Source organism: Diachasmimorpha longicaudata, unplaced genomic scaffold, assembly GCF_034640455.1.
Source record: "Diachasmimorpha longicaudata isolate KC_UGA_2023 unplaced genomic scaffold, iyDiaLong2 ctg00000089.1, whole genome shotgun sequence".
NCBI lineage: Eukaryota > Metazoa > Arthropoda > Insecta > Hymenoptera > Braconidae > Diachasmimorpha > Diachasmimorpha longicaudata.
Genome location: NW_026973913.1, coordinates 235,001 through 242,500, shown reverse-complemented (window position 1 = coordinate 242,500; position 7,500 = coordinate 235,001). Strand labels below are relative to the sequence as shown.

General features: G+C 57.1%; 1 long non-coding RNA gene across 1 annotated transcript in view; it reads left to right on the top strand.

Moving 5' to 3' along the window:
- Positions 1 to 3,903, top strand: part of LOC135171706 (uncharacterized) — a 5,966-nt gene extending 2,063 nt beyond the window's left edge. Inside the window, exon 2 of the long non-coding RNA XR_010300594.1 lies at positions 3,768 to 3,903. This is a non-coding gene — a long non-coding RNA (uncharacterized LOC135171706). The remainder of the gene's footprint in view (positions 1 to 3,767) is intronic.
- The last annotated feature ends 3,597 nt before the right edge of the window (positions 3,904 to 7,500 follow it).

Sequence of the window (7,500 nt, the reverse complement as noted above, 5' to 3'; positions counted from 1 at the left end):
TATCCTCTCTATTTCCTTACGCGAGTCGGCCGATACGACCGCGATAAGGTCGTCCGCGTAGGCGACTTCGATGTCACCAAAATTCTGCTCGATGCTCTTGAGGAGGGCATCGAACATGAGATTCCAGCAAGCGGGGCCGAGGACTGATCCTTGCGGACAGCCCCGGGTGGCCGGCTTGGAAACCTCTTGGTCGCTCCAGGCGATCTTGACAGTCCGATTGTCGAAGTAGCTCCGGAGCACTTCAAAGACATTCTTCGGGCAGTCTCGATCCGCCAAAGACTGGAGGACTAGGGGCCACCACACGTTGTCAAAGGCTCCTGAGATATCGAATAGGAGTCCAATGACGTACCTCTTGTCGTTACCGCGCTCGACTAATTCACGCAACTCTACTATCGCGTCTTCCGTGGATCGTCCAGGCAGGAAGCCATATTGACGTCCTGATATTTTGTCCTCAGTAAGGACTTTCGCCGTAAGGATCCCGTGCAGGACCCTTTCGAAAAATTTCCCGACAACCGACAAGAGGCAAATGGGACGGTAGGATTTGGGGTCGGACACATCCTTGTGAACTCCTTTGAGGAGAGCACGAAGTGTGCCGACTTTCCAAACGGTGGGGAAAACGCCGTGCTTAAGGCAGGCGTTGAAGAGTCGCGTGAAGATGTGAGGCATCCTCATGACCGCGACTTTCAGGACCCTAACTTCAACTAAATCGCATCCTGGGGCTTTGTCATTCTTAAGGGTCTTGACGAGACCCTTAAGTTGGTCGTCCGTCAAGTCTCGTGCGTCCTCTGTCTGGACCGTTAAGTTCCTCACGCGTTCACGGATGTCAGTCTGTTCGGGTGTGTCTTCGTTGGGGTCATCGTCAGGTACGTGTGTGTCCAACAGTACCTCAGCCGTCTCACGCATTGTAAGTGTCGTGCCATTCGCGGTTCTAAGTGTGCTGAGTACCGTGCCTACACGTAATTTATCAGCCGCGTATTTATAATGGAAGCCCCAGGGATTCGCATTACTTTCGGTCGTTATGTAACCGCGCCAGCTATTTTCTTTAGTCGTCCTAAGTAGCCTGGTATACGACCGCAGGACTACACGATACCTATTCTGTTTAATTTTCCGCGCGTCAGGGTTAGTCTCCCTTCGGTAGCCGTTTCGGAGACGACTGACCAGTTTGCGTTTGCTGGTCAGCTCCTCGGTCCACCACGGATTCGCTCGACGATAATGTCTGCGGCGCGGCATCGAATCTTGGCAGGCTTTGGTGAGTACGTCACCCAGTACTTCTGCCATTCTCTCAACATCCGCTGTAGAATCCAGCGGATGGTCCACGAGTTTCTCACGGGCCTCCTCATCGAGGGTCGCCTCGAACTTTTCCCAGTCGGCCCGACGAACGTTGAACCGCATGGTAGAGCCCTCGCCGACTCCCGAGTTATTGACGCGCTTTGAGGAACTCCGGATCGCTAAACGAAAGAAAACCGACGTGTGGTCACCGGTGGACCACTCGTCCTCCAACCTCCATGCACGTATGAATTTATACATGCCAGGAGTGGCCAGTGTGACGTCGATGAACGACGTACCTGCGGCACTCCTGAAGGTTGGGCCCTGCCTAGCATCATTCGCGACGCGGAGACCGAAAGACTCGATGAGCTCACCCAGGAGGACACCACGGTCAGTGGTCCTGGGGCTCCAAAGGGAGTGTTGGGCGTTCGAATCGGCCGCCACCAGAACGCGGCGACCCCTGAGACAGCTGAGAACCTTTTCAAGCTGCCTCAGGTGGATTTCTATGTCGTCCGAGTATTGAAAATAACTGGAGACGACGAAGAAGGATCCACCGGGGACGCGGGCTTCAGCACAAACGCAATGTGCATTACTTAATTGGGACACGTAAGCAATCTCCACGATGGAGTTGCACGCAACGACGGCCGCCCACGGTCGTTCCGTTGAGCTCGCGGCAATACGCATTCCGACTCCTAGGCCGCGGATGGCCCAGGTGTTCGCCTCACGAATGGCATACGGCTCTTGGAGCAACAATATGTCCAGACGCTCTTTGCGAATTAACTGGAAGACCTCCCCGGTTACTGCAATTGAGCGGGACATGTTCAATTGCAGTATTCTAACGTCGCGTTGCGCGCCCGGTCCCTCGATCGCAGGGGTCCGGGGAGGATGACCTATTGGAACGGGGGGTACCGGTGAGCCTCCGGTCGCGACGCGATGACTATCGATCCTACTTAATCTAACTTGGCACTCGCGAACCCTACCTAATAATTGAGTGGACTCACCGGTCGAAGTTCTTGAAGATCCAGGCGTTGGCTGGCTCGGCTGCGCAGTCAACTCCTCTTCCGCTGCGACGTCCTCGTGAACAGCACGAAGGCTGGAACCTTTCCCTCGTCGGGAGGGCAGTACCCCGGCGCACGGCGGGCGACTACGAACCCTTGAGGGCACCACCCTCCTTGGGTCCCTCGATGTAGTCGCTGATGGTGGTGTTTCTCTGGCATGCTGGGAAGCGATGCGCAGACTTCGCCGCACGACGGACGCATCAGTGTGCCCCCCCGGAGATCCGATTGGGGGCAGTTTAGCCTCCGGAATTAATTTACAAAGATGCTCTGCCATGGTTGAAGTGTGACGAAACGGTCGTCGGCCGTGCCAAAAGGCAAGAGCTGAAAAGCTGAAAAGTAAATGAAAAAGAATGAATAAGAAGATTAGGATTAGATGGGACGATTCCCCGCGGCACCGAGCTGGGTAGCTCGGGACGCTGGGCGCCGTCCCTGGGAGGGGGCCCTCCGGTTCCCGCCGAGCTGGGGAGCTCGGATCGGGGCCCGGTGGAGGCGCTGAAGGAGTGCTCCGCCTCGACTCCCCTCGAAAGAGGAGCAGAGAGGGAGCAGACCCACAGAAAGGGGGAACCCACCCATCCCACCCGACGACCCACCCCGCGAACGGTCCCTTTCCCGAGGGATACCCACCCCCTCCCCCTGAGACCCAACCCCACGTGTGGCGTCGCGTTTTCGCCAGCCTCCACCGTTGCGGGAGGTTCCGACTACTAACACGTGGCTGGAACAAGTTGCGAGAACCGCAATGTCCATGCCCTTCGCACTGCGAAGCAGCCAGTCCCCCCTCCCCCGCACCACCCCGCGAACCGTCCCTTTTCCGTGGGATACCCACCCACTCCCCTTGATCCAACCCCCACGTGTGGCGTCGCGTTTTCGCCGGCCTCCACCGTTGCGGGAGGTTCCGACTACTAACGCGTGGCTGGAACTACTTGCGAGAACCGCAGCGTCCATGCCCTTCGCACTGCGAAGCAGCCAGTCCCCCCGAACCCCCACCCACGCGTGGAATTACCCGTCCACCAACCGATTCCGCCCTCCACCACGTGGAACCACCCCTCCACCAGCCGGTTTCGCCCTCCCTCGCGTCTCCCGAAGTCCGGCGCACCCCACCGCGACCCTCCCCCAACAGACCACCCAATAGGTAGGTCTCGCGGCCCTCCACCCGCCGATCTCGCCCTCCACCACGTGGAACCACCCCTCCACCACGTGGAACCACCCCTCCACCAGCCGATTTCGCCCTCCCTCGCGACCCAATTCGCGACCCCCCCCCACCGAAACCCCCCCTGGGCACTGGGTTTCACCCTGCACCCGCAACCCCCCCTTGGTATAATTATTGAGACCCCCCAAAAGGGGGATCCCAATCCTTACACCAAGTTCGACTCAGGGACCGCGGGGTCGTCACACCCCGTGTGTAAGGGCGGTTTTACCCGCCATTACACCCCCTGCGGGAAGTAGGTAGGGACAGCGAGAATCGTCGTTAATCCATTCATGCGCGTCACTAATTAGATGACGAGGCATTTGGCTATTTTTTTTTTTTTTTTTTTTTTTTTTTTTTTTTTTTTTTTTTTTTTTTTTTTTTTTTTTTTAAGAAGGGGAAACCTTTTATAGGCACCTTAGCATTACTGCTAAGGTAGTGTGGGAGTCACTGTTTTCCAGCATACCCACTAAAACCCCTTCTCTTACCCTCTGATATTGTTGAGGGCGACGGCTTTATTTCCTGCTGCCGAATTGGATGTGGGGCAGGTACCCAAATGCGATGGGGGGTGAAATATCTATCAACCCACCCCAACGCGTACTCGCGGGGCCGTGGTTGTCATTTGGCCCCATCGGGTCCAGTTGGTGTGCGACCCCTGTAGCACCCTCGTCGCGATGCCGCTTAGCAGCCCTATTGGCACGCCCAGACATGATCTCAAAGCCTCCGCAGACGCCCCGCTCCAAACACCTCTCCAAGAAATGGTGCACGATGTTACAGTCATCGAAGAAGGCGGCAAACCCAGGATGGCTCCTGCCATTTCCTTTACATGCAAGGTGTTATATTTTTCAACCTTCCTGCGGTGACTATCGTCAAGCGGACGACTGCCGGAGACAATCTGCGCGTCCACAATAAAGCCTCTGGTACCCGCTTTGACCAAGAGGTCCGGCTTCCGTAAGCCCTGCTCGGTGCGAAGATGAGGTTCTGCCACAACCTGCATCTCGCGCGAACGCATATGGTCAGCGAGAGTTTTGCACACGGCATCATGTCTCTTCACCCTGCCCCCGTGCGTACGGAAACAAGATTGGATGACATGAGCGGCCGTTTCAGTGCAACCACACCCTGCACGGCACTTGATGTCACTGTGCACGTGCCTCTCGCCGCGAGACGTGCGGACCAAGGTGGGGAGGCAGTTGATGCGGGTGTGATGGTATTGAACGTAGTCCCTTCCCGGCACACCCGACACCCCCGCCGCAATCCACCTTGTGGAGGCTGATGTACGCCCACACTCCCTCAACTCCCTGCCGTCGACAGACGCGTAAAGTCTGTCGGCCCAATGCTTGTGCCGCAATTCACGGCTATAGAGCTCTTCTCCACTTGGGTTCAAAGCTCTACAGGTCCAGCGGATGCGGTTCTGGACCCACTCCGACTCGTATGCAGTTCTCACTGCATGAAACGACGATTGCTTCATCGCCATGAGCCGGTCCCGCATCAGGCCAGGGATGGATGTTAAAAAGGAGGGAATACCTAGACCGCCGTCCCTACAGGCCGCGTGGAAATAGGCGACCGGGACGTCTTTGGGGAATCGGAGCCATCTTCTGACTGCAGCTCTTACTTGAAGGTCGAGCGAACGCAACACCTTCAGTGTGCAACCAGCCAACACCAGACGATGGTAATATCTGGGGATCAGGAAGCAGCGCAGGATGGTGAGGCGCTGCTGCGGCTTTAGGGGCGCTCGCGTGACGCGCAGTAGCTCTGCCTCAACGGACGGAGAAACCCTCTTCAGGCCCGCCGGGCTCAAATTCACACCGAGGTATCGCCATTCCTCGGTGGGGCCCAGCTGCTTGACCGATGATCCGTCAAGAAGCTTGAATTGGGAAGAGGTCAACACCTTAACCTTCTTTTCCCGCCCTGATGGCACAATTGAGGAGGCTACGCACTTCGAAGTATTGAACGCGAGCCCCTGATCTTTGGCTGCACTCTCCGCTGCAATCAATGCTGCCGACATACCGGTGGTCGAAGAAGATACCAAACAGATATCGTCCGCGTATGCGACAGCATTAATAAAGTTGTCCGACTCCATCTGGTACCCCACGGATGATGGAATGGCCCGCAGAATACGATCGGTGACCAAAGAGAAGATGACCGTACTCAATGGGTCACCCTGTCGAACCCCCCTTCGTACAGCAATTCCCCCGGACTTGCCGCCCGGCACCTCCAAGATGGTAGTCGAGATGCTGTACGTAGTTCTAACGTACTCCACCAGACTGTCAGGCACACCAGCCTCAGTGAGGGCCGATGTTATTGCCTCGTGACTGACCGAGTCGAAAGCCTTGGCAACGTCGAGCGACACCACGTGAAGCTCCCGCCGGCGACTGCGGGCATGGTTGATGGCAGATGCCAGGACCGCTATGTTCTCGGCACAACCATCTTCCAAGCAACGCTGCCTCTCGTCGACTAACCGATCAGCCATCATGCGCCGCGCAAGGATTTTATGGAGCTGGCGCACAACCACTGAGGTGATGCTAATGGGCCTGAAGTCTGCGGGCGAGGTCGCCCGTGCCTTCTTAGGCACAAATACCGTCCTACTCTTTAGGACATCTTCCGGGAATGAACCGCTGTACAGGATCATATTATATAGGAGGGCCCTGACAGCGAACGGGCACTGCTTCCAAGTCCGCGGCGTGATCCCATCGATACCGGGAGCTGATCCATTAGGGATGTCTATAGAACCCACCTCCTTGGTAGAGATTGGCTCCGCCAATGTGCTCCTCTGCTGCTCACGAGGAAGACGCTGGTGCTGCACCACCGGAATTGAAGGATGCTCGAAAACTGGTTTCCAGAATTCGACCATCTCCTCCAGTGGAGGCACTGCCGCGTCCGTGTCTCCATCCAATACCAACCTGGCCGCCCTGCCCATGTTGGAACTAAATAGGGACTGCATCTTAGCGTACTCCCTACGCCTGATCTTCTGGCGGCTCAACTGCTCACCCGCATGATGGCTGCGCTGCCTCCGAGGGCGGCGCTTTCGCCTAGCCGGGGGTATCGCCACGGAACGAATCCACTCAGCAATATCACCAGCCACATCATGACCCCGCAACAGACGTTCCCCCAGACATATCAAGGAATGACCCAGTTCCGAGTCATCCCGTCCGACCTCCTTCATGAGACGCTTGATAGCATCTGTGTACATGCTCTGGGGCCTAGGGGGAAGGGGTAGTACTTCCTCCGTTGAGATGTTAGACTGTACGGTGGCCTGTCCGCGATCAGGGGGTACCTGAACGCGCGGCGAGAGAGGCGAAGCAGGGGTGGCGTCTTGGAGAGCTGCAAGCGCCTGATGCAATAGTAGGCGATATCCTGCCGTCTTCCTGGCATACTTTATACCATCGGTACTTCTCCCGGGGAAGAACGCAGCCAGCGAAACGTTGATAAAGCGGACAGGATTTCCGGCCCTATCACACCCAAAGTGTGTAATATAGGCCTCCTCTGCCGCAGCCATCCTTAACTCCTCCTGCGACACCCTCTTGTGGGTGCGGTCGACGATCACCTCAGCATTCACGATGTCAGGATGTTGAGACTTCCTATGAACGCCGAGCCCAATACGGGTACCAAATGCACGGGTACACTCCGGGCACACGAATACCGCCCCAGCGGAGGATGTTGAAGCGACCGGGGAAGCAGCACGTGAACGCTGCTCCGCCGGAAGCGCTGTGGGACGGTGGGTGCGCATATGATTCGCCAGCCCGCGCGATGTGCTAAACACACGCTGGGGTTGACAAATCGGACACTGAACTCCCACTGATGTTGACGCGGGAGCATGATGTTCGAGCACGCTCGGGGAGGGCGGCTCCGCAGAACCCCCCCCAGGAATAGCTTGACCGGGCCTCCGAGGCATGGCCCGGCGGCTGGGGAATGGCCCCAGTAATTCTCTTGAATTGTTTGGTGCAAGCTATTGACGACTGCCGGGCTGCAAACCCGACAGCCGTTGAGGCAAAT